Below are 22682 nucleotides of genomic sequence, written 5' to 3'. Positions count from 1 at the left end.
TACCCTCTGCTTAAGTCCGTCCTTCAGGAGCACAAGCAAGAACTGAATTATCTAGGAAATAGTAGCAGACTCTCATCTTCTGTGGACCAGCCACAGTGATCATCAGCCACAGTGATCATTTCATAATGTTATGACACAGGGACAGGTCCTGAGACAGAAGGGGAGAGAGGAATGTGTCAGGCTACAGGATAAATAAAACACCCATTTCTGCATTTCTGATGCATTATGCAAGAATCAGGAACTATGCTAAGAACTCTGGGAAATGGGCAAACCATAAAGAAAGTAAAGAGGGACTTCATGTACCTGGATGCATTTGTCAAGGTAGTTGAAGACATTGGCTATTAACTTAAACTTTTCCCCTCGAATTACAGAGTAGGGCAAGGTGAGATCAACAAAGAATGGTTGGAATGCTGTCAGCGAAACAGTTGAGGACATGCCAAACCCAGCATCATCCTGCAAGCAGAAAGCCCTGGCTTTCCATTCTGTGATGGTGTCAGGAATGGTGAAAAAGGCATTGGCCTCTCCATTGGAACTGAGGAAAATAAGAAAAGCAGAATGAGAAATGATCTTCACCAGTTTCAAGACAAATATAGAATAGGCTCTCTAGTTGAGTCAGTGCTTCTGTTTTCACACCCGTTTCTACAAGATACCTCTCCATATTTAAAAAAGCTATTATAAAGCTGGAAATAAAGATGAGAGTTTATGCTAGTGAACTAAGCATAAAAAACACTTGGAAAAGTACTGGGCTTTTTTAATTTAGAAAAATAATAGATGTCATTTGTTTAAAAGAAATGCACAATAATATTGTAAAGTTTGATAAAAAGAAAAAGAAAATTAAAAAAATCTAACTGACAGATTAGAAACAAAAGATTTGGATTAACATTCTAGAACAGCCCATGGATGCATAGTTAAGATGGAGATATTTTCTGTGCAGATGATATGACAGAAAGAAAAACAAAATAAACTAAATTTTCTGCTGCTGAAAATTAAAAATATGATGAAAAATTAAAAGTTTTGCTCCTGCTGTCTCCTAACCAGATGCTGTTATTATACCCTTAGACCTTATTCTTTCTCCTTATCAGGAGGCTGGGAGGCAGAACACAGAGCAGGTTAGATTCACCATTCAAGTAGGTTTGACACTGTGTAAAAGGCTGGGAGTGCAACTATCACCAAGCAAGATGGGTAAAGAAGATTCAGATCTACAAAGCAGCCATATGTTCCATAGCTCCTTCACAACCTTCATTTCATCAGCATGCGTTAACTCAGAAGTTCACAAGAGAGGTAGGAAGAAGTGAAAGTGAAAATACTCACTCAGTGTGAATCAGATCCCAAATTCAGGTCTCAGGGAAGAATTTCCGAACACTGTTAACAGGGCCACCACTAATAATTCTTCCCTCATCTAGGGAGATTGTGTATGGTTAAAGTGTAATATTAGAGAGGTCAGGCTAGCGGTGACCAGTGAAATGAGGTCTGAACTGCCATCAGACACGCTCAACACCATAAATGAACACAAAGTATCCCATTTGAACATTTTTTCTTCTTTTTTTTCCCCTAAAATTTTGAATTCTAATTCTAACAGATGGAGGGTATGAGAAGAAACAATTTCTTATTTAGTCTCTTTTCCCCTGGGGAAATATGGGAAAATTAGGTATTTCAAATGACATTTCACTTTTCTTCATATTAGAAGGTCTTATCATCCAGTTAGGATGGCACATTACCTCTCCTCTACCACTAGCTCTCTTCTGTTTGCAAATGGGCAACAGGGCCCAGCATTGTCACCAAAGTATATACTAATTTAAAAGCCTTCCCAAGAACTTAGTTGTTCTTACCCTGTACAGTACTTAAAACTAGTGCTGAATATACAGCCCATTGGAAAACAACTTTGGTTCAGATGGTCAAAATACAGGGCTGAGACTGAGGACCTAGATCCTCTTTCCAGTTTTGTGATGGACTTGCTTGTGATGTCAAACATAGCACAGAGATACCTCAGATTTCCTAGCCATAACATTAAAATAATACTTCCTTATTTTGCTGGACTAAAATCATAGAATCACAAAATCATAGAAAAATTTAGATTGGGAGGAATCTCTGGAGGTCTCTAGTCCAAGCACCTCAAAGCAGGACTAACTTCAAAAGTCAGATCATGTTGCTCAGGGTCTTGTCTGGTTGAGTTTTGAAAACTTGCAATAGACAGAGATTCCAAAACCTCTTGGGGAACCTGTTCCAGTGCAGCACAACTCTCACGAGGAAGAACTTTTTCCTCATGTTGAATAACCATTTGCCTTGTGGCAACCGTTGACTTGGAGAAAGATAATGATAATTTTTACCTATCTATAAAGTACTTTGGAAACTATGTGCTAAGTATGCTAACTGCCCTATGAATTCTTACGACAGGAATTTCCATTATTTTTCTGCATTGGCATTTCCTTTTAATTGAATTGAATTGAACTGAATTTTAATTGAACAATGATCAATGACCTGGATGAAGGCACAGAGTGCACCCTCAGCAAGTTTGCTGACGATACCAAACTGGGAGGAGTGGCTGATACGCCAGAGGGCTGTGCTGCCATTCAAAGAGACTTGGACAGGCTGGAGAGGTGGGCAGAGAGGAACCTCATGAAGTTCAACAAAGGCAAGTGCAGGGTCCTGCACCTGGGGAGGAATAACCCCATGCACCAGTACAGGTTGGGGGTTGACCTGCTGGAGAGCAGCTCTGCGAAGAAGGACCTGGGAGTGCTGGTGGACACCAAGTTAAGCATGAGGCAGCAATGTGCCCTTGTGGCCAAGAAGGCCAATGGTATGCTGGGGTGCATCAGGAAGAGTGTTGCCAGCAGGTCGAGGGAGGTGATTCTCCCCCTCTACTCAGCCCTGGTGAGGCCACATCTGGAGTACTGGGTCCAGTTCTGGGCTCCCCAGTACAAGAGGGATGTGGCACTACTGGAGCAAGTCCAGCAAAGGGCCACAAAGATGATTAGGGGACTGGAGCATCTCTCTTATGAGGAAAGGCTGAGAGAGCTTGGCCTGTTTAGCTTGGAGAAGAGAAGGCTGAGAGGAGATCTTATCAACGTGTACAAGTATCTGAAGGGAGGGTGTCGAGAGGATGGGACCAGACTCTTTTCAGTGGTGCCGAGCGACAGGACGCGAGGAAATGGGCACAAACTGAAACACAGACACTTCCATCTTAACATGAGGAAAAACTTTTTCACTGTGAGGGTGACAGAGCACTGGAACAGGTTGCCCCGAGAGGTGGTGGAGTCTCCTTCTCTGGAGATATTCAAAACGCGCCTGGATGCAATCCTGTGCAATGTGCTCTAGGTGACCCTGCTTGAGCAGGGGGGTTGGACTAGATGATCTCCAGAAGTCCCTTCCAACCTCAGCGATTCTGTGATTCTGTGATTCTGTGAATTGAATTGAATTGATTTGAATTGAATTGAATTTAGTTTAGTTTAGTTTAGTTTAGTTTAGTTTAATTGAATCGTGAGTTGGTGAAATGTTCTGCCATGAAAAACTCTGAAAAAATAATATTGGCTTATGGAATAATTAGAGTCTCATTTTTTTTCTGTTTTTTCTACATGCACCCTGTAGCCAAGCGAGAGAGATTTGACTCTTCAGTTCTGCAAGGTCTGTCAGCAAGAGATTACTTGAAGAAAACTGTGACACAGAGACCTATTCCCAAAGAAATACCACATGATAACTTTTCTTTTACACAGACAACAATATTGAAGAGCAGGCAGACTGGGACTGGAGACATGGCATGAAATTTCTTTTACCTGTGCCATAGTCACTGCCACCGCCAACGCCGACACCGAGTTTAGACATATCATCAGCATAGACATGGTCATCGTCCAGATCTGATTTGTCTGCTTGGCACAGAACTGGCTTCCGTAAAACAGAGTTGGTGATAACTTTTAGGCCCATATCCTGAATATAAAAGAATCAATTAATCATGTCATTCAGTGCACATATTAGCTACCAGGGCATACCACTTCTTGCATCTAGGTTAACACACCTCCTCTCTCTCTCCTCCATCTTCACATCCTGCCCTTTCAACCCTGAATGTCACAAACCACTCTTCCTTTCCTGCCTCTGGATCTTTCCCAAGGAAAAGTAGCACCTACTGTTCTGTGAAAAGCATGTTAGGTCTTTGCAACTGGACAAGGGGAGTCATGGAGATATGGGACCAATGGGAGTGGAGGGAAGTGCATCAGGAAACAAGCAGTCTGCACCATGGACTCAGACCTTCACTAGGAATGCCTGAGGTCATCAGCCAAGGTCATGGTCCTGCTTAGGAAATGTCTACTGAAGTATGGGCAGGATCCCACTGAATATATCTAACAGTGATTCTCAGTCTCTCTGAGAAAAGAGGTGGAAGTGAGAAGGCAGGAACTGGATGGTTGGAGACCTTAGTCAGTTTCAGGGAATAGCCCCTTGCTCTTAGCAGTAAGAACCACTACCTGAGCAAGTTTAATGCTAAGGCACATGAATTCATCTGGAATATCTCCCACTTAAAGAACCATACAGAGCGCATACCCTGAAAATCCTGTAGACATCACCATCATGGCTAACATTCACAGGTTCATAATACAAGCCATCAAAAAAGGTTGTTTTGATTGGGGTACACTGCTCTGGCTTGTCATCTTCCAGGTTGAGCCCCATACAAATCGCTCACATGAAGCTGGTAGTACACCTGGGAGGTGAGAACGATTCATGTTATCACAAGGAAAGGTCCCAGGCAGGTGCAAAATATTGCTTCACCAAAGCACTTGACTAGCTGTGAGCCATCTCCAGAGTGATGTAGCATAAGGGCTCTATTATACCATGAAAAACTCTGCTGTTTCAGTATGGCTGCAGACTGATAAAAGGAGAAAGAAAACTCAGTTAAAACTATCTAAGAGATTGGGATTACAGTGCAGTCTTTTCTAAAGCATCTTCCTTGCGCAGCACATATCCACTTTTCTACTTTAAGAGCAAACTGCCTCTCTTACAGCATGGCACTATCAGGGCCTCTGTTTATCACTTCTCAGAAACACAGGACTCTTTCTTTTTTAATCATGTGAGTTTGTTTTGTCCTGTGCTTCTTTCTCACTTAGAATCTAAACTCATGATGGCCCCTGAAAAATCCCATATCCTATGGTGGGTTTGCACAGTGATTCCTACTTAGAGATGAACAGGCAATTTTGCTGGTGATGCACGAGAAAGACTGGCCTGTGCCCCCCTTCTCCTGAACATCAATGACTTTGTGGGGTAAACTTGACGAACAAGTAAAAAGATATACTGCTAAGATATGCAGGAATGAGACTGGACTCTGGCAAGACTCCAGCTGATTTCCATAGCTTTTGGTTTGGCCCAAGATCTATTTGAGTCAGAAGATGTGATTTTGACATAATCACTCCTCAGAGCAGAACTATATGTTAAATGATATACAGTAGGCATAGTCTTAAGGCATGTTTTACACTTCCATGCTTTCCAAAAATAAATATTCCACTATTAATTTCTAGTTTTGAAGTGTATAACTCCTGTAGACCTTATTTCAGTCACTGAGATGTCTTTTTCCAAGGGGAAAAGACAAACACAACCAGCAGCAAAGAGATCAGAAGCTGGTCATTGGAAGTACTCTGGATGTCCCTATGTCAAAAGAACACAGGACTGGGTATATGGCTTACGGACTCAGGAGAGAGCTCTCGTTCAGGCTGAAGGAGAAAGATGCTCTTATCTACAGCTCGCAGGGCACAGTAGAAGTTGGCAGCAGCTTCAAGGTAGAGGTTGACGTTAGAGCCTGGCAGACCCTCCTTCTCAGAGAACTGGAGCTGGAGCTGAAAATGAGTAAATACAAGAGAACCATAGAAAAAATAAGAGAATTAGTTTGGTGCATAGAGTTGAAACTCACCTTTCACCATCACCCACTCTCTTCTCTGTGAGGCAGAGCTCCTACCACTAAATTGCCCTACTGAATTCTTTTTCTGTGAAAATACACGTCACTTGGATTAGATGACTAATCCTCTAGTCACCTCCCTCTCCCCACTTCATTGAAAGCCTAGTCTGAGCTTGAGCATACATGTCCGTTCAAGGGACAGCTTCTCCTGCTCTCAGGCACATCTGTACCTCTTCCACTTCTAAAGGCCATCCTGAGTGCAGGGCTGTTGATGAAATTGTTCCTTGACTTTTCACTCAGCAAATAGCTAGCTGGTATAGCCCTTCACAAGAAAGCAAACATTTTCATCTTGTTCTTGAAGCATATATCGCTGTGTATCCAAGAGCTGTCAGCCACTATCTCCCCATGCAGATGCACTGTGTAGAGCAGCAGTCTGACACCGGGGACAAGCTTCTCAGTGACAGTCAGTGTGATGGAGAATGTGCCTCTTGGAGCTATGGAAGGAACATGAAATAAGGGGAGGAGAAGCCAACAGAAGAGATTAGACAAACCTAAGCTTTGGTAGAAAGACCACATATTTGTCTATAACCTAATAGCACCTTTAAAAAGAGGGAAATTAGATATTGGGAGGTCCATCTCTCAGTGGGTGAGGAACAGCTCCCATCAGCAAGATACCAGATACAAACTGGAGGATGCTGAGAGCAAGGTGCTTTGCAGAGAGAGATCTGAGATGAGCAGAAGTTGGACAGGGAAATCTGTTTGTGCATGATTGCTACAAACAGAGCACAAGACTCTCTTTGGATCTCAAGGGAGGTTCTCTAGAACCTCCTACACCAGATAAGACAGGCTTATCTCCTGACCTGTGGGAGGGCTCTCTTAATGATAAGAAATAAGAGGTTGTTGCCAGCATGGAAGACAACCACTAGAGCAGAGTACTAAGCTTTCATGTATGTTTTGGTGAGTCTCACTCTATCACAGACCTTAGTGTTAGCCATCAATAATATGAAAAAAAAAAACAACCCACACAGCTTCAAGCTGTTTTTGTGAAGAGAAAATTGTGTAATATATCTGCCTTTTTGTGAGTGAAATGCCCCTCCCTGAAACATAGGGGAACATATACTGTGTAGCCATAGTACATGAACACCTGAAGAAAGACCAAAGATGGCAAATACTAAGCAATGATTAAATCCTATATGTGGAGTGAGGCCTACCTAAGCCACCTACTGAAGATAGGCTGGAAATAGACATGCTTCTGAAATAAATTATATTTTTAACAATGAAAGAACAGAGTTCAGTTTGTTGTGATCAGTAGGATCATATTCCTTGTCACTCCTGTATTTGGAGACTTCTGAACTGTAATGAATTCCAAAGCACCAAATATCCCTGTCAAACAGGATATCTGTCATTCTCAGACTCTAAAAAGTTTTAGTCTTCCAGTCAGGGAAGACTGGGATGTCACATAATATGATGTGACTGGAATGACCACTCACTTAGTGCAGCAAAAGTTAATGATACTGTGAGTGGTGAAAGATGATGAGGTTTCAGAACTAATACCTGATTTGGCTGCAGTTCTCTGCTTTTGTCCCATCTCACATAATTAGTAATGTTCTGGTACTTAGAATAATGTTCTGGTTAATTCTTACTAATGTTATGGTCCTCTGGAGCATCAGTAATAATATGGCTCAGAACTTACCACCAGAAATGCTGACTTGCTGCTGCCCACTGAGAACAATTTTTCCTTTTGTCATCACCTGGGCATAGAAAAAACACGAGACAGAATCAAAAGCACTTCTTCCCTTCCCCCAGTGAAATCATTGATTTTGAGTGGTGTTCTGAGAGGCTTCAAGGGCCATCAAGCCTAGCTACAGTTCAGCTGGCCTGAAGATTTCTGCCTTATATGGTGTTCAAGAGAAGGTGAAAGAAAAGAGACATTCAGGGAATCAAGGTAGCACTCAGCACTTACCACATAATAGAAGTTTGTGCGCATGGCATTCCCATACCCCTCTTTGTCCAGGACACAGAGAACATTGATCATTCTCTGCTGGCCACAACATAGCTTCTCCTGTACTGGCTCAATCCTCACAAAGCTGTTGGTCAGTGTGTAAAAACGCCGGACACACATAGAATAAGGCGTGGGGCTCATCATGGTTTGTCCACACAAGAAAGTCTACACAGCCGTCTGGTGCCTGCCTGACCTTAGGGATACATGGGAATCAACCAAGTGGAAAATAAAATGTTAGCAGGCAGGTGTGAGGCAATGGCACCTCCCTTGTCTAGAATATTCTGTGTGGAAGCTGATTGTGTGGGGCTGTTTAACCCAAGAGCAAGAGCTGGTGTGAAAATTATTTGCTCAACAAGTCCAGAGCGGGGGAGACATTAATGTCTCCTTCTGGAGACCTTAGTATATCCAGACATCTAAGGAATGTTGCAGTAAGGAGGTTATTTCAGATCCTTATAGAATTGGGACAGGTTGTGTAAGCTGCTAGGTGTCATTGCTGAGTAAGAACGGCATTGATCTCAAACAGCCTGCTTTTGCTGTCTTTCAAGCTCTTACACCAGAGAAGAGGCATGAGACCATGAGAAGACCATGCAGTGGGGGACAGACACAAATCTGTGTTAGCAGGAATGCAGGAAGCAGGCAGCAGCAGGGAAAGAAGTTGACATGCATCCAATTTGGGTGGGAAAGGCCAAGCAGGCTGTGAGGAAGGTCCTGCACCACACAGAATGAAGAGAAGGAAGATGGCTGCAGAAAGGGCTTCTGAGCTAAGGAGAAAATAAGGAGGTGCTGAAAATCCCTACAGCCCAAACACCCTGTTCTGCAGTCTGCCACTCCTCAGGCATTGATGTTTTCTCATATTAGTTTCACATAGGCTGCATGTGTTGAAGAAAAGACTGATTACTTTCCTTACCTGAAATAATCCTGCCAACACTCACCCACTTGCTTCTAATCCCTCTCCCAAATGAAGTATTCTTTCAGGAATTAAACTGGGTCCTGCAGTTACTTACTCTCAGCTTAAAACTGGGATCAAAGAAGTTGGAGGTGTCGATGGAAAAGGCATCAGTGCCATTCTTGTCTGTGGTATAATTTGCAATATATTCATCATTGAGCTCCAGCAGCACAATGCTATTGGCAATGGGCATGCCATCCACATTTGTCACAGTGACCTGAACACAAATACCCAAGGTATTAAAAAAAAAAAAAAAAAAAAAAAAAAAAGATGGGAAAAGCTCTACTAACCAGAGGACACTCAGGCACTTAGGACAACTGCAGGGAGTGGAAATCCATCGTGAAATGTATTAGAGTCACATGCAGAGTCACATGTGCCTCGATATTTTGAAGGAACAGGAACTCTGTGACAGGTAAAGAGAGGCAATTCCTTTCAGTGGAGAGACAAACCTTATGTCACAGAGGGAGTAGGAATAGTTTATATACATGATGTGGTATAGAAGATTCTTCTTATGAGAAGTCCTCTGTGATCCTTCAATGACTGTTAGTTCAGTGGGACATCACATAAGTTAAAAGCCGCTGTGTGAGACACGATAGTTTAAATTTGTGCCTTATACGCTCCCTTCCTGAGCAAACAGAGACGGAGGGACTCCAGAGCACACACTCTTTGGAGGGCACTGATTCACAAACCTGAAGAAATCAGATGACTCCATGGCCACAGCTAAACTGTGGGGCTCTGTAGCACCTCCCAACTCCTTGGCCTCCGTGCACACCCACTGCATATCAGGACAATGTTGTAGGGCTCATCCTCCTTCCTATGCCTGGGCTTGTCCTCGGTGTGCAGGTTGGGAAGAATTTGGAATGTGCTCCAATACCTATACTGGTTTAAGCAAACAGCCACAGGACTGTGTGATGCAATGTAGGGTAAATTCTGCCTTCAGTTTAGGCACAGCTCTTGCTGGAGTAGTTTCTTACAGACCTGTCTTCTCCACTCATATGACCTTTCATTTTCCTACCTCTTAGCCATTCTGTAATCATGGCTGCCCTCAACACTACAGGTTTTATGATGCAATTTTCTTATTTTCTCTAGGAGCATTTCACATAATGGGAAAACTACACAGCAGTCACTATCATGCAGCATTGTCAAGGGAAGTTGTCAATACAGAATTAGGGGATGGCCATAAAAGGGGCAACACAGAAATCATGCTGGACCTCATGGAGATTTTGCTCTGGATGTGCCCTCTCAGCCACCCACCTGACCAAAGTAAGGAATTCCCCTCTTGTAGTAGTGATTCATATTCTTGAACATCACTCTGTCATTTTCTTGGACAACTGGAACATAGTCAGAGTCTTTCATCTGAATACCTGTGAGACACACCCAGTATGAAGGGGAAGAAACAGGAATTAGACATGAGAAAAAAACTGTTTCTTTTGAAAATCTATATGGAGCAATGATTCTCTGAAAGGAGAGTTCTGCTCTGCACTGAGGAACAAGTTTGATCATTGTTTGCTGCATGGGTTAGGATCCAGGACATTCCTTTCAGAAAGTACCACCTATTAGCTTCACTCAGATGCTTTCTAACCTCCATTTGGTGTTACCTGTCCCATTTTCAGTGACAGTGGTTTCTACGCTGAGGCTAGCAAACATCCTGGCATAGCTGCGGTAGAGATGGAAAGTTTTGGTGGAAATGACACTGCTGAGGCAGCCATCTCTGTCCAACTGAAAAAGAGCACAAAGAGGAAAGCTAACTTTTCTCAAGGTTTGGACAACTGTTCCTTGACCTGTATTAGTGGGTGTCTGAAGATCTTCATGCCTCTGCTTACATTTCTTTCAGCTCTTACTTTCTACTCACTTCCCTCCTACCTCACACCTCTCATTCCCTGGCTCTCCTCCCAGCTCATTGTTTCATTACCATCTACTCTTGCACCTGGAACCCTCTCTCCTCATTTCCCATAGTCATCTCTGCCCTCAGGTCCCTTTTCAAATACATCTTGCATGATGCCTGAGCTCTCTCACCAAAGCTCTGTTCTGCAAGGAACTTTGAGCCTGATCAAGTGGAGAAATTCATCATTAGTTTAATGTTAAGTGACCTCAAACACTCCTAACAGAGGCATGCTGACTATCCTCAGTAAGAACACTGCTCAAAAGTTTTAGGAATTATAAATTCACAGCTTCATAAGCTTCCCCCTCTTCTACTGATTTTTCTGAGACAGAATTTCAATTTCTAATGAATGGTTTTCTCCTTGCCTTTTTGAAGGGAGGTGCATAAAAACAAAGTCTCCAAATGAGGTCATTGGGAAAAATCTACCCTCATGGTCTTTCAGCATTGCCTGTGAGACAGTGAGAAAACACATGCCTGGGATTGTCTCTCTGTTGTTCCCCGGGAAATGAATGAGGCCTCCAAACACTATGTTATATGTTGGGTAATAAAGCTCACTAAGAAAAAAGGTCTTGCCCTGTATCATACCAGCGCAGTGACAGTCTCACAGATTTCTTTCTGGTTTTGCTCACATCGTACACTATAAAAGTGCCGCTGACACACACTGATCTGGACATTCCCTTGCACAGGCTGGCCATAAGTGTACCTAGGAGAAGAGGAGATGCAAGAACCCAGTCATGTGAATTTATCATGAAACCTGTCAAGGTTGCAGAGCAATACAGAATCTAAACTCCTCAAGAGTGCCCAGAGCACAGACAGAAGAGCAGCTAGGTATCAGAACCAGTTAGCCCTTGCTGAATTCCCTTCGACTATTTTTACGCTGCTTCTGGAGTCTTGTCAAAAAAGCCTGCTGTACTGTTGCCTGTGGTGTAGCTATTCCTTAAGGTCTGAAGCTGGAAGGTAATGTTGGGCTCAGGACTGGAATTTCATTCTCTGCTTTTTGCTTTTTCTCATTAGCGCTTTACACAAAGAAGGCTGTACTGCAAAAATACCCTTATTAATACCCTGGTGCCCAGACTCATCTCATGCTGTCCTTTGGCACTGTCGTAGCTAGTGATCTTAATGCTAGACTCGCCTGCTATACCATTTCTCTCCTTTTCTGTAGTAATAAAAAAACAGCAGCTAGTGGGTATGTACTGCTTGATACCTTCAAACCATTGGGCAAACACAAACCCTCTCAGTTCTAACTGTGCTATGTAGCAGGTGGAGAGTTATCATCATATTTCTTGTCATGGAAGTAGTAGTTAAAGGAATTGCTCTAGTCCACACATCGAATCAGTAGCAGGGTTCCTGTTTCCCAGCATGGCACACCATCCTCCAACCCACCTTTCTTGTGCACATATGTGTTGTTCTCAGCTCTGATATTTACAAGGCACAAACGTTCACCCTCAATTCTTCATCAAAGAAAGAGATCCTCTTTGGCACCCTGGTTATCACTTCAAACTTTGGCAACACTGCGAATGCAAGGTGAATATGACTGTTCAGCAGTTGCATACCACAAGTAGGTGTGTGTGTATGGCAATTAACAGTAAAAAAAAACCAAAAGAAAAAAACAGTTGGCAAAGGCATTTCCACCAAAAAGGGGGAGGGAATGGTTCAGTGCAGAAGTCAGCTGCAGGATATTGCTGGAGGAAAAAAAGAACCTTTAATGGTAAGATGAATAACTTCTTTAAAATGAAATACTGATACTAATACTAATACTAACACTAACACTAATACTAATACTAAAATGACAAACACAGCAAGAACAGTAATAAATCACTAATCAGGCTGTGCATTATTTTCAGGAGAAATGAGGGAATAACGCTGATGTCTAAAACTATTTAAAGCCCTGGAGAACAGAACGTATGACATAATCCTACCCCACTAAAGGAGAAAGGCAACAAATTAAGTGAGATCAAACAGATCCCACCCCACTGTCACTCCCCCTTTTCAGCTTATCTTTTGTCCCAGGTCACCAGCAATAGTGACATCACAGCTGGAGCAGGCCTTTTTCTCACTCGCCTGTACCCGGGAGACAGGAACATAGGAAAGAATTCTGGAGGGTAAGCAAGAAAGGTACTTTACTATCCTTACCTCCCCCCCCCCCAAAAAAAAAAAGAAGACAGAAAACAAAAGAAAACAAATAAGTAAAAAAACCCTGGGAGCTGTCCAAGCCCTCCATGGGGTCTATTAAGGAAAAGTTGTCACTATAAGATCAGAACATTTGTAAAATCAAAAAAAAAAAAAAAAGAAAAAGACAGACTCCCTTGATATGGCCTGTTTCAGAGAGTAAGCAGATCAGGCACTGAGGGCTTTTGCACCCCCACTGCCCAGTATTTTCCATCCTGTGCTTCTACTCATTATCCAGCACTCCTCCAAAAACAACCTGAGGGAGTGCTGGATTATTTCATCTGTTTTATACATCATATATTCAGATTTCTACTGCATATTTTAGCCTAGTACTGTTTATACAGTGATGACCTCCACAGAACAAGGGAGGCCTGATTCATTCATTTTACCTCTGAACAGATGGAGAAATTAAGGCCTAAGTGATAGGATGTGGATCCCAAAGTCACACAGTGAATTTGTGCCAAGCCCAGAAAAGAACTAGACTCCTAATTTAATATCTAAAAAAAAAAGCTCCTTCACCTCTCTCATCCTTTCTTTGTTTCCTTCTTGCCTTCATTTTCTCCATCCATCACTCTCCATGTCTTTTTTTTTTCTCAGACCTGGCAGGAGATTTCAAAGCACTTCAACTCTGCACTAGATGCCCCTTTCTAACTTAGGCAGAGCCAGCCTTATTGCTACTGCAGGGAAATTCACAGCTCATGCTTACCATATTCCTCCACGGTGAAAGAGTGGTACTCTTTTTCACCTGAATTCTTCTCCACAATGATGTGATAGGACCCCAGAATTGGCTCCTGGATTAATGGGAAGGAGAGCCGGACAATGCCATACTTAGATGCTACCTCCAACCACTGGAAGATCTGGTTTTGCTCTGGATCCTAGAGAGCAGGAGAGAGTGAAATACCAAAACCTTTTTCACCCTCTTTCTGGTGTTCTTACCTTCTATCAAGTTTTGTATCCTGGCACACTGGCTTAGGGCATTACAGAATATGAGTTTGGGCTGATGAGATGTGTGCTTTGACTTTCCATTGTTTTTCCAGATTTCTTTATGTGTTAAACAAGCCTAACTTTATGCTAACTGGAAATTCTCTACACTGTTTGATGATCTGGGATCATCCAGGAGTAATGCCTGATTGGGACTGAGGTTGAATATCTGTAGCTCTTCCAGCATAAATCTTTCTGACTCAACTCCTCCTTCTGTAAAATGACAATGTTATGCTGGCCTTCCTTGTAAAGTGCTTTGAGATCTAATGATGTGAAATGCTGTAGAAGACTGAATCATTGTTAGACTGTCCTCAGTAGAACATGTTATTTCAGAAAGACACTATTCTTATGTCTATATGGGAATAAGGTTATCTCACCAGCCAATTTGCTGTAGTTTTACCAGGGTAAGATTACACTGAACACCTTGTTCAAATCTTAACAGATCACAGCAATAACCCCAAGCCACCTCTGACTAATGTTCTGCTGAGTCCTTCCTCTCGGGCTCTCTAGTGTTTGACACTTGGTACTGCCGTTGTTCAGCCTCAAGTCCATTTGCTCTAGACAGTGAGCTCTGGGCAAGCCTTCCTCCGCTGTTCACTCTCTGGTGAGCTGTGTCTAGATATGCCAGCATGTGCACATCCCACTTGTTGTGGCAGTGTGGGAAAAGCATATTTGTAAAAGCAAATGAGAGGTATTGCACCAAGAAAGAGTATCAGGGAGATAAAGGTCTGGATTTAATGCTGTAAATTAAATACATATGCAAATAATACATAAAAAATAATAAACCTAAATCATGTTTGATACTGTGGTTTTGCTTTTTGTCAAAATTATTTGAGAAGGACCCACAAAATAGCTGTGCAGAAGGATATAATAATTTTCTTTTGGGGGTAATAGAGTGCATGGAAAATGCTATTTGCTATTATTATGCTCCATCTGCAGATGGTATAGTGTCTGACTGACATAAATGGATTCTAACTTCCAGATAATATGAGAGAAAGCTTTTAAAGCCAAAGTTGTACCCAACCAGATGTAGCAGAGGCAGGAGGAAGACCCACATCTTCTGACTCATGGATATTTGGCTGAACTGTGATTCATGAAACTAATACACCCCCATTAAGACAAATGATTCAGTTTCCTTTTACAATTATGGTAAATTTTCTTCTTTAGCATTAGATATGAACCCATTTCAGGTAGTTTCAGGCACCTGAAGGTCCCATGTTTGCACAGCAGAGCTGATATCATCCTGGGACACCTTGCTGTCAGCCTTCTACCATATTCAGTGCTCAATATATATCGTAAGTGGTGGTGGGAATAAATTTCACTTGTTCTGGCTACCCCAGTCTCACAGTAGGACTAGTGAGGAATGTACCCTTGGAGAGGCAAATGAGCACAGCAAGTCTGGGTTTGCTTTCCAAAGCAACTTGCTCTTTAATGACATGATGCATCTCTTACCTCAGTGATGATCCGGGGATACTGGAGGAGGAAAAAAGAGAGAGAAAGAACAAAAATGGTCAAAATATCAAGAAATTAACTTGAAAGCTTAACTTGGAGCTTGAAAAATGCTAGAACATAAAGAAGGCTGTGAACCCCTTTCTATGAATACAGAAGACTGGGTCAAGAAAACAATTTGAAATTCACGTATGTAATGAAGTGATAATTTAAAGGGGCATAATCTATTTATGGATTTATTTTTTTCTACTAAAAATGTCCAGTTTCCTTCTACATATCTGCAGCAGATGAAGTGAAGTGACTACAAAATCTGAAATCTGTAAGTGTTTTCCAGGAGTGTTTTCAGACCCTTGCCTTCTATAAAGGCAGGGAAGGGAGGGAGTCTGAAGTTAAGGAGTTAAACAATCCTTCAAACATATCAAAAGGCCTATCCCAGGCCCTTTTTTTTCATTTTAAAAGTGAGAGAGTCTCAGTGAAGAGTGTCCCCAAGACAATGCTTGAAAAGTCTTGACTATCCATCATACTTACTGTCTCCTGAACAGGTCTGAACTGGCTATCCAAAGTGACCACACAAAACATCACTGAAAAAGAGACAAAAGAAAGAAAAATAACTCACTTGAGCAGTGGTGTCACTATCTATGTATAAATGAAACAAAGTTTGTCCAGGCTATTCAGAAGTCATAAAGAGTCCCTGAAGAACTGGAAAGGATTTGAATATTATTTTAGCTCATGAAAAAGAAAACCAGAATAACCTTGTTGCCTGAAATATCTTCCATACTGACCCACTGGGACTATCTATGAATTAGATTAGTAGTTAAGTAGAAGGAACAGTTGACAGGAAATGATATGATTTTTTTTTAATATGAATTTTATTAATTAAAAGCTTAACCTATTATTTTCTGTATTCCTTACAAACGCTCCTTATGTGATTGGCCTCAGTAAACCTTTCAGAATTCATGATCCTGTAAAGCAAATTAACTCGGTAAAGACATATGAATTCTACTCACTTGTGGCAATTTTATGAATCAGTTCTATTTTTCACTGCCTTTTAATGAACCCAACCTCAGATGACAAATATACACTATTTAAAGGATTGCTTATGGTCATCACAGTCCATGAACTTTTCCTCCACAAGAAAAGTCCTTGTCATTCTAGACCCACCCCTGCACTCAGTTTCCTGGTTCACTAGCTGACTCAAACTCGCCAGCCACCTTTTTGCCCTGGTTTGTAGATGGGTTTGTCCATCTGGATGAAGACAGTGTTATCCACATTCTCAATTGCCACTGATCTTCTCTCAGCGAAGTTGATCGTCGTGCCTTTGGCAGAGATGGTAATGAAAGCCAGGGGGTCAGAAGTAAAAGGAGGAACCTGGAGAGAAACAAAATTCCCATAATAAATTTGGCAAATGAGATGTGTGGAGGTCTTCTGATGCCCGTAGTTCTTGAGTGAGATACTGAGTGTCAAGTGAATCATAAAGAGCTTGTGCAGTCATAAGAAGCCCCATATTTGCTAGTGACAGTCTCTGAGAATTTGTGCTGTGGGGGTCCCATAATTTGTCAGTAGGTACTAAGGCATTAAACCATCCACTGCCCTAAGCATTTCCTCATCTCACATAGCTATCTGCTTATATGCAGGTTGCCCAGCCATGTAGCCCAGTTCTGAAGTGCTTCTCCCACTGCAAACTGGAAGACCTAATCTTGAGTCATGTTTGTGATATCTGTCCTAATCCTGCAGGGTCACAGGAAAGGGAACAAGCATGTTCCAGCTGGGTTCTCCAGCATGGCAGTTATGACAGTCTCACAGGGCACATGCACCTGGGATAGCAGTCAAAAGCGTTTTTCTGTTCACACTGTGAATGGAGATGGAAAGTCTTTCTCCAGCTCTCCCTTAAAAGCCATCTGTCTTCTCTTTTTTCTGTCTGTAATGTCTGCTTTTCCAGAAGTTTACCTTTTTATTTCATATTCCACAGCCACTTTCTCCATCCTCTTGTCCTTATTGACAAAGAGAGTTTCACACCACGGTATTTCCAGCTTCTACTTCCTCTTTAATAGTCTCAAAATAGAAAATGCCTTGAACTTGCTGCACTTGAAGAAATCATTCTCTGTCACAGATTCCTCAAAAAGAGTTGTCTGGGTACTGCTGTATTACAGGAGAACACTCAGGGACAGAGGCTCACTGAGGTTATGGAACTGCACGCAAGCAGTCTGTGGAGAATCACTCCGCACTGCTGTAGGGACCAACAGCACATATTGACTGCAAGAAAGCAAGATCAGACCAGAGACTGGAGTTCAGTCATGGAGGAAGGCTAGAGCAAAAAAAAGAGAGGAAAATACTGCAAAAATGCCACACATCTGAAGGAAGATGTGGGATCTAATCCAAAGCGTGCTCAAAGTGGTAAAAGCATTTCCATTTATTTCAAAGGATTTTCCATAATATGCTAAGAAATTACAGATGACATATTTTTGTCCCACATACCTTTTTTTCTGAGCTAAAAGCCCGGCATCATTCTATGTAGTGTCTTATCCAGCACGATATTGCATCTTTCCATTCCAGGTATTTAGAGAGCCTCAATTGCTAAAGAATCTAACCTCCTGACAAGCACAGATGCATTTATCCTCCCATGGCCTTTAAGTAAGTATATGTGTATGTAAACCTCTGGAACCTCTTGCAAGAAGGAGTTCTATCATCTACCTTCTTTTTCAGATTATTGACAAAAATACCAATTAATTGTAGCAACTTTTTTTTTTTTTTATTTCTTTTTCTCTGGACATCTCTCCCTCCAGATATGAATTGACATATCACCAGTCAAACAGTATAATGTGCAAGAAATGATCCTGCCATAGCTATCCCATCTTGCAGAATATTCCAGGAAATACTCAACTTGAGTGCTCTATTCTCTTTCCACACCTCTCACTGTGTTGCTGCCTTCCCTTTTTTCTTCCTCCAAGCTTTCTTAGTTATGTTGTACTCTGTAATTACGGCAGTCTTCCTCCCCCAAACTCTTCCTCTCCAAAAACATTTCTCAAGGTTTGCTATATTTGGCTAAGCTTCTGTTGCTGGCCTCCCCTTCTCTGCTGCCCAGACTGGTCTTTCCAATAACGCATGAAAGAACCAATGAACTAGGTCTGTAAAGCAACATGAATCACACAACGTTTTGATAATCTGATCCTTTCCCTTTTTTTCCCCCACAGTTTTGCTTGCTCATATTATCTTGCTTGTTATTTTCACTTGCCTGGTTCAGACTTTATGATATTCGGAGAGCAGGAGTAAAATGATCAAAACCAAGTGTGTATCTGAGAAATCTAAAGCCCTCTGACTTTCACAGAGTGTTTTCCTTAAACTTTTGACAAGGGGATTTAAGATCCAGTTTTCGTGTATTTTTGAAAATCATATACGAAATCTTCTGTCCATATGAAGCCGTGCACATTGGCAGTTCTGTATAAGCAGTCACAGTACAGCAGTTATAAAAATAATAATAGGATTATCATTCAGCATATCTTCCTGGTAGCACCCACTTCTGGACTGTAACATCTCTTCATACACCATGCTCTCTTCACTGCCAATGCATGTCAATCCTGATCATCAGCATTATTGCTAATCTAGTCTTGAATTTCCTCCCAGCTTTACCCATGCACTTCAAACTTCATCTAGGACAGTTCTAGGTTTCTGGCACTCAAATCAGATTTCATACCAATTTTGTGATGGAGATCATCATTCCAAACCATGCTTCAATGACATCATCATTCATTTCAGATATATTTCAGAACCTAGATCTCAAACAACCAGAATATTATATAGCAACGTCCTCAAAGAAATTAACTGATGGGAAATATAATAAAGTATTTTATCATAAAAGCAAAAAACGCATGATCTCTTACGGTTCAGGAGACACTGTGGCAACCCAGTGCAAGGAAAGAATACTCAGAAGAATCCTTGACCACATCTCTGTCTTTGAAGAAGAAAGAGGAGAGACTCTGATCTCAAGCATACAGCCTGTCTTCTGGCTTTTAAACTGGCCTGACATAATACTCCTCCTCCAAAGCTTCAGTCATATTCTAATAAAAGACATCTACATAAAATTTGCATAGATTTATCTTCCCCTCTCCTGTCTGTTCTCACACTCTTTGAACTCCCAAACAATAGCTTAGGGAAGCTCTCATATTTCAAATAGCTTTGCTAAGTATTGCAAGCCAAACTGGTTCCTGCCCATCTGAATGTTTTATAGAAGTTTACCTCTCATTATCATGTCATTGATTCCTTGTCACTGAAGATTCCTTAATGTTCCAACTTGTTAGCGTTTGCCATTGCTTAAGTATTTCCGTGTTCTGTGAAGATATCTCCTAGATACATCTCACAAAACAAAAGTAATCACAACACAGTGCTATTGTATGCCTGTATGGGGGGCTGGGCAGTAATAATATGGCATTAGACTGCATCTGCATTCAGTATGGCACAGGAAGAAACTCTTAATCCTAAACCGAATTTCTTACTGTACATAGTAACATTCATCAAGGAATTGTGTTGAATAACTGTCTATCACTTTTGCCAGCCATCAGGACAAGCATATCTCTTTTTAGAGAAAGGAATCTTATGACATTATTTCATCTGTTCACTCATCTGTCTGTCAGCCAGCTTCCTCCCCTTACATCTGTACCCCCATCAAATAACTTTTATTACATGTTGGTGAATATTAAATAAATTTGACTGAGAAGTAGAGGTTTCAGAATAATCAAGGTATAAGATCATAAAATAATTAAGATTTAAAGGGATCTCCTGACATTATCTGGTCTAATTTCTCCTTCTAAGCAGGGCTAACTTCAAAGAAAAAGCAAATTGCTCAAAGCTTGTCCAGTAAAGTTTTGAATATCTCCAAGGATGGAGAGTCCACATCATCTCTGGACATCTGCTGCCATGCTTAATCATCCACGTTGTGAAGAACCTTTCTCCTTATATCAGAATCTGCCTTACTATAGCTTGTGTCTGTTGCCCCTTGTCCTTTCACTCTGTACCCTTGAGAAGAATCTGGCTCTGTCTTCTCTACAACCTCCCTCTAAGTTTTGGAAGATGGCAATTAGGCCACCTTTGTTCCTTCAGGCTGAACAAACTCGACTATATTATTTCTCTCTGTAGGTTGCGTGCTCCAGACCATTCTAGTGACTTTCCACTGGACTGTCTCCAGTATGTCAATGTCTTTCTTGTACTGGAGAGCCCAAGACTGGACACAGAACTCTAGTTATGGTCTCATAAATGTTGAATAGAGGGGATGAATTAATTCCCTAGACCTACTGGTGACACTTGCTAATACAGCCCAAATACAGAAAACTACATAATTTGTGGCAGTGGGTGACTGCATTCACACTCTTCCCTAGGGAAAAGAAAAAAACTAAACAAGGTAGCCAACCAACATGTGTGTGGCTCCAACACTGGGAAAATAAAAGGCAGCTTCCCTTCCTCTTCCTCAGCCAAACAGGTGATGAATGGGAAGAGGAAGCTGAGCATACTGTAGGAGTAATTAGTGACATGGATGAAAGCTAGGGGTATTGAAGAAGGGATTAGGCAATGCAGAGTGGGCCTGAAGTTATTTCAGTTGTAGGGAGTCTGGGAAGGGAATGAAGGCTGTTATAGTGATGTGGTATAAAGGGATGTAGGACTGCAGAAAAACAGACTTTAGTAATTTCACTACTCATGGTACAATATGGTCTTGCTAATGGTTCAGTCCTACAGTGGTTATTCTTCCTAGCAGAGTAGGCAGTACCCTGAACTATCCCTGTCTAACCAGCTCAGCTACACATCTTTCCCAGTAGCTTTTTGAAGACCAACTAGGACACACAGAAAACTGCCTCAGGTGCTACGGGAGCTACCATCTAGTCCCACTGAGATATTAGTGAGAAACATTGCACAAAGATTCCCAGAAAGACCTGACACCCGTGTGATGATGCTGCACGGCAGGTGGGTGGTGTGCAAATAGGGCAGTCACACTGTGAAGAAAGCTGCTGTTTTGGTTGTAGAAGGCAGAAGATAGATAGCTAAGAATATGTTACAAACATATTTGTATTTGCAGCTTTGAAATGCCTGGGACCCTATGTATTACTGCAAACAGGCCATATTCTTGTTAAAAATGAAAAAAAAAAAAAGATAAACAAAACTCTCTTTTTTCTGATCTTCAAGCCTCTGAGAAAGTTTGGAAGAATGCTAGAATATGCTTTACAGAGTTAGTTAAAGTTTTTATCTGACAGACAAGTTTGAAAATATATTTTGTCAAAATTAAAAGCTCCCACAGAAATATTTTGACAATAATGGCACGTTCAAGGTAAGAATTTAAAGCACTGTGTTTTCTTGGACAATGTTATATTAGGAAATAATAGAGATTGGGTACAAAGCAATAGGCCAAAAAAAAAAAAAAATTAAGAAAGAAGAAGGAAATAGTAATCAGTTCCAGATCCTTGATGGAAATTACTCCAGAAACTCACCTTTTATTAAATTGCAATATGCCTTTATATAAAAGGGCTTTTTTGGTGATACATAGACATGAAAAAGAAAAGGCATTTGCACCAGATGATCGGGTGGTTATTGGACCAGATCTCCAAAGATCCCTTCAAACTCCAACTATTCTGTGATTTGAAAAACAGAACTTTTACAGGACATTATGTTCAGAGCAATTAAGTAGCAAGTGTTTCTCTGAAAATTTGCTATTGAATTAATGACATTAGTGAACTTGCTGATCTCAGAGGACCTTTTTGTACTGTAGCAATGGTGTGATATAAAAACAAGCTCAACCCTACACACATTAGTAACATGCCAGTGATAATTCTTAAGAAGACCACAGTGCAATTAAAAAGTTGCTCCAATTGCCCTTAGCAGCAGGGACAAAGGAAAATGTTTTGGGTTGTATGATTTAATACCAAGGAGCGGGAGAGGAATAGTCATCTGGAAGCGTGGGGATCAGGATTTACCATGGGGGAAATAATGAATACTCACACAGAGCAGCTGCTACAAGACAGGGGCTCAGAAGATACCTTGATACTGGAGGCCATATAAACCAACCTGTTAACTTTAGACTGGCACTGCCTTTTTTTGGCCTAAGAAAAGATGTAACTGGAGTTGATAGTCTGGCTAGAATACTGACGAAATGAGATACCGTGCCAAATGCCCTTCAAGACCAAAGTAATGTAAATCCAAATTTTAATATTACATGTACACTTGTTTTTCATAGAAGAGTCATGTTGCATTCTCTTAGGACAGCAGGGAATCAAGTTGGCCTCAACTGGTTCAGTCTGGACTTCAGAAGGTTAATGAATTTGTTCTCTCTTATGAAGAAACTTTATATACATATGCATATGTATCTTTATTTCTTTCTTTCTCTAGATCTGAAATTAGAATG

General features: G+C 41.4%; 1 pseudogene; it reads right to left on the bottom strand.

Moving 5' to 3' along the window:
* LOC106497165 (ovostatin-like) overlaps nt 1–19349 on the bottom strand; it is a 36418-nt pseudogene extending 17069 nt beyond the window's left edge.
* Between the last annotated feature and the right edge of the window lie 3333 nt (nt 19350–22682).

Source organism: Apteryx mantelli, chromosome 1 (genome assembly GCF_036417845.1).
Source record: "Apteryx mantelli isolate bAptMan1 chromosome 1, bAptMan1.hap1, whole genome shotgun sequence".
Taxonomy (NCBI): domain Eukaryota; kingdom Metazoa; phylum Chordata; class Aves; order Apterygiformes; family Apterygidae; genus Apteryx; species Apteryx mantelli.
This window is presented reverse-complemented; position numbering and strand designations above follow the sequence as displayed.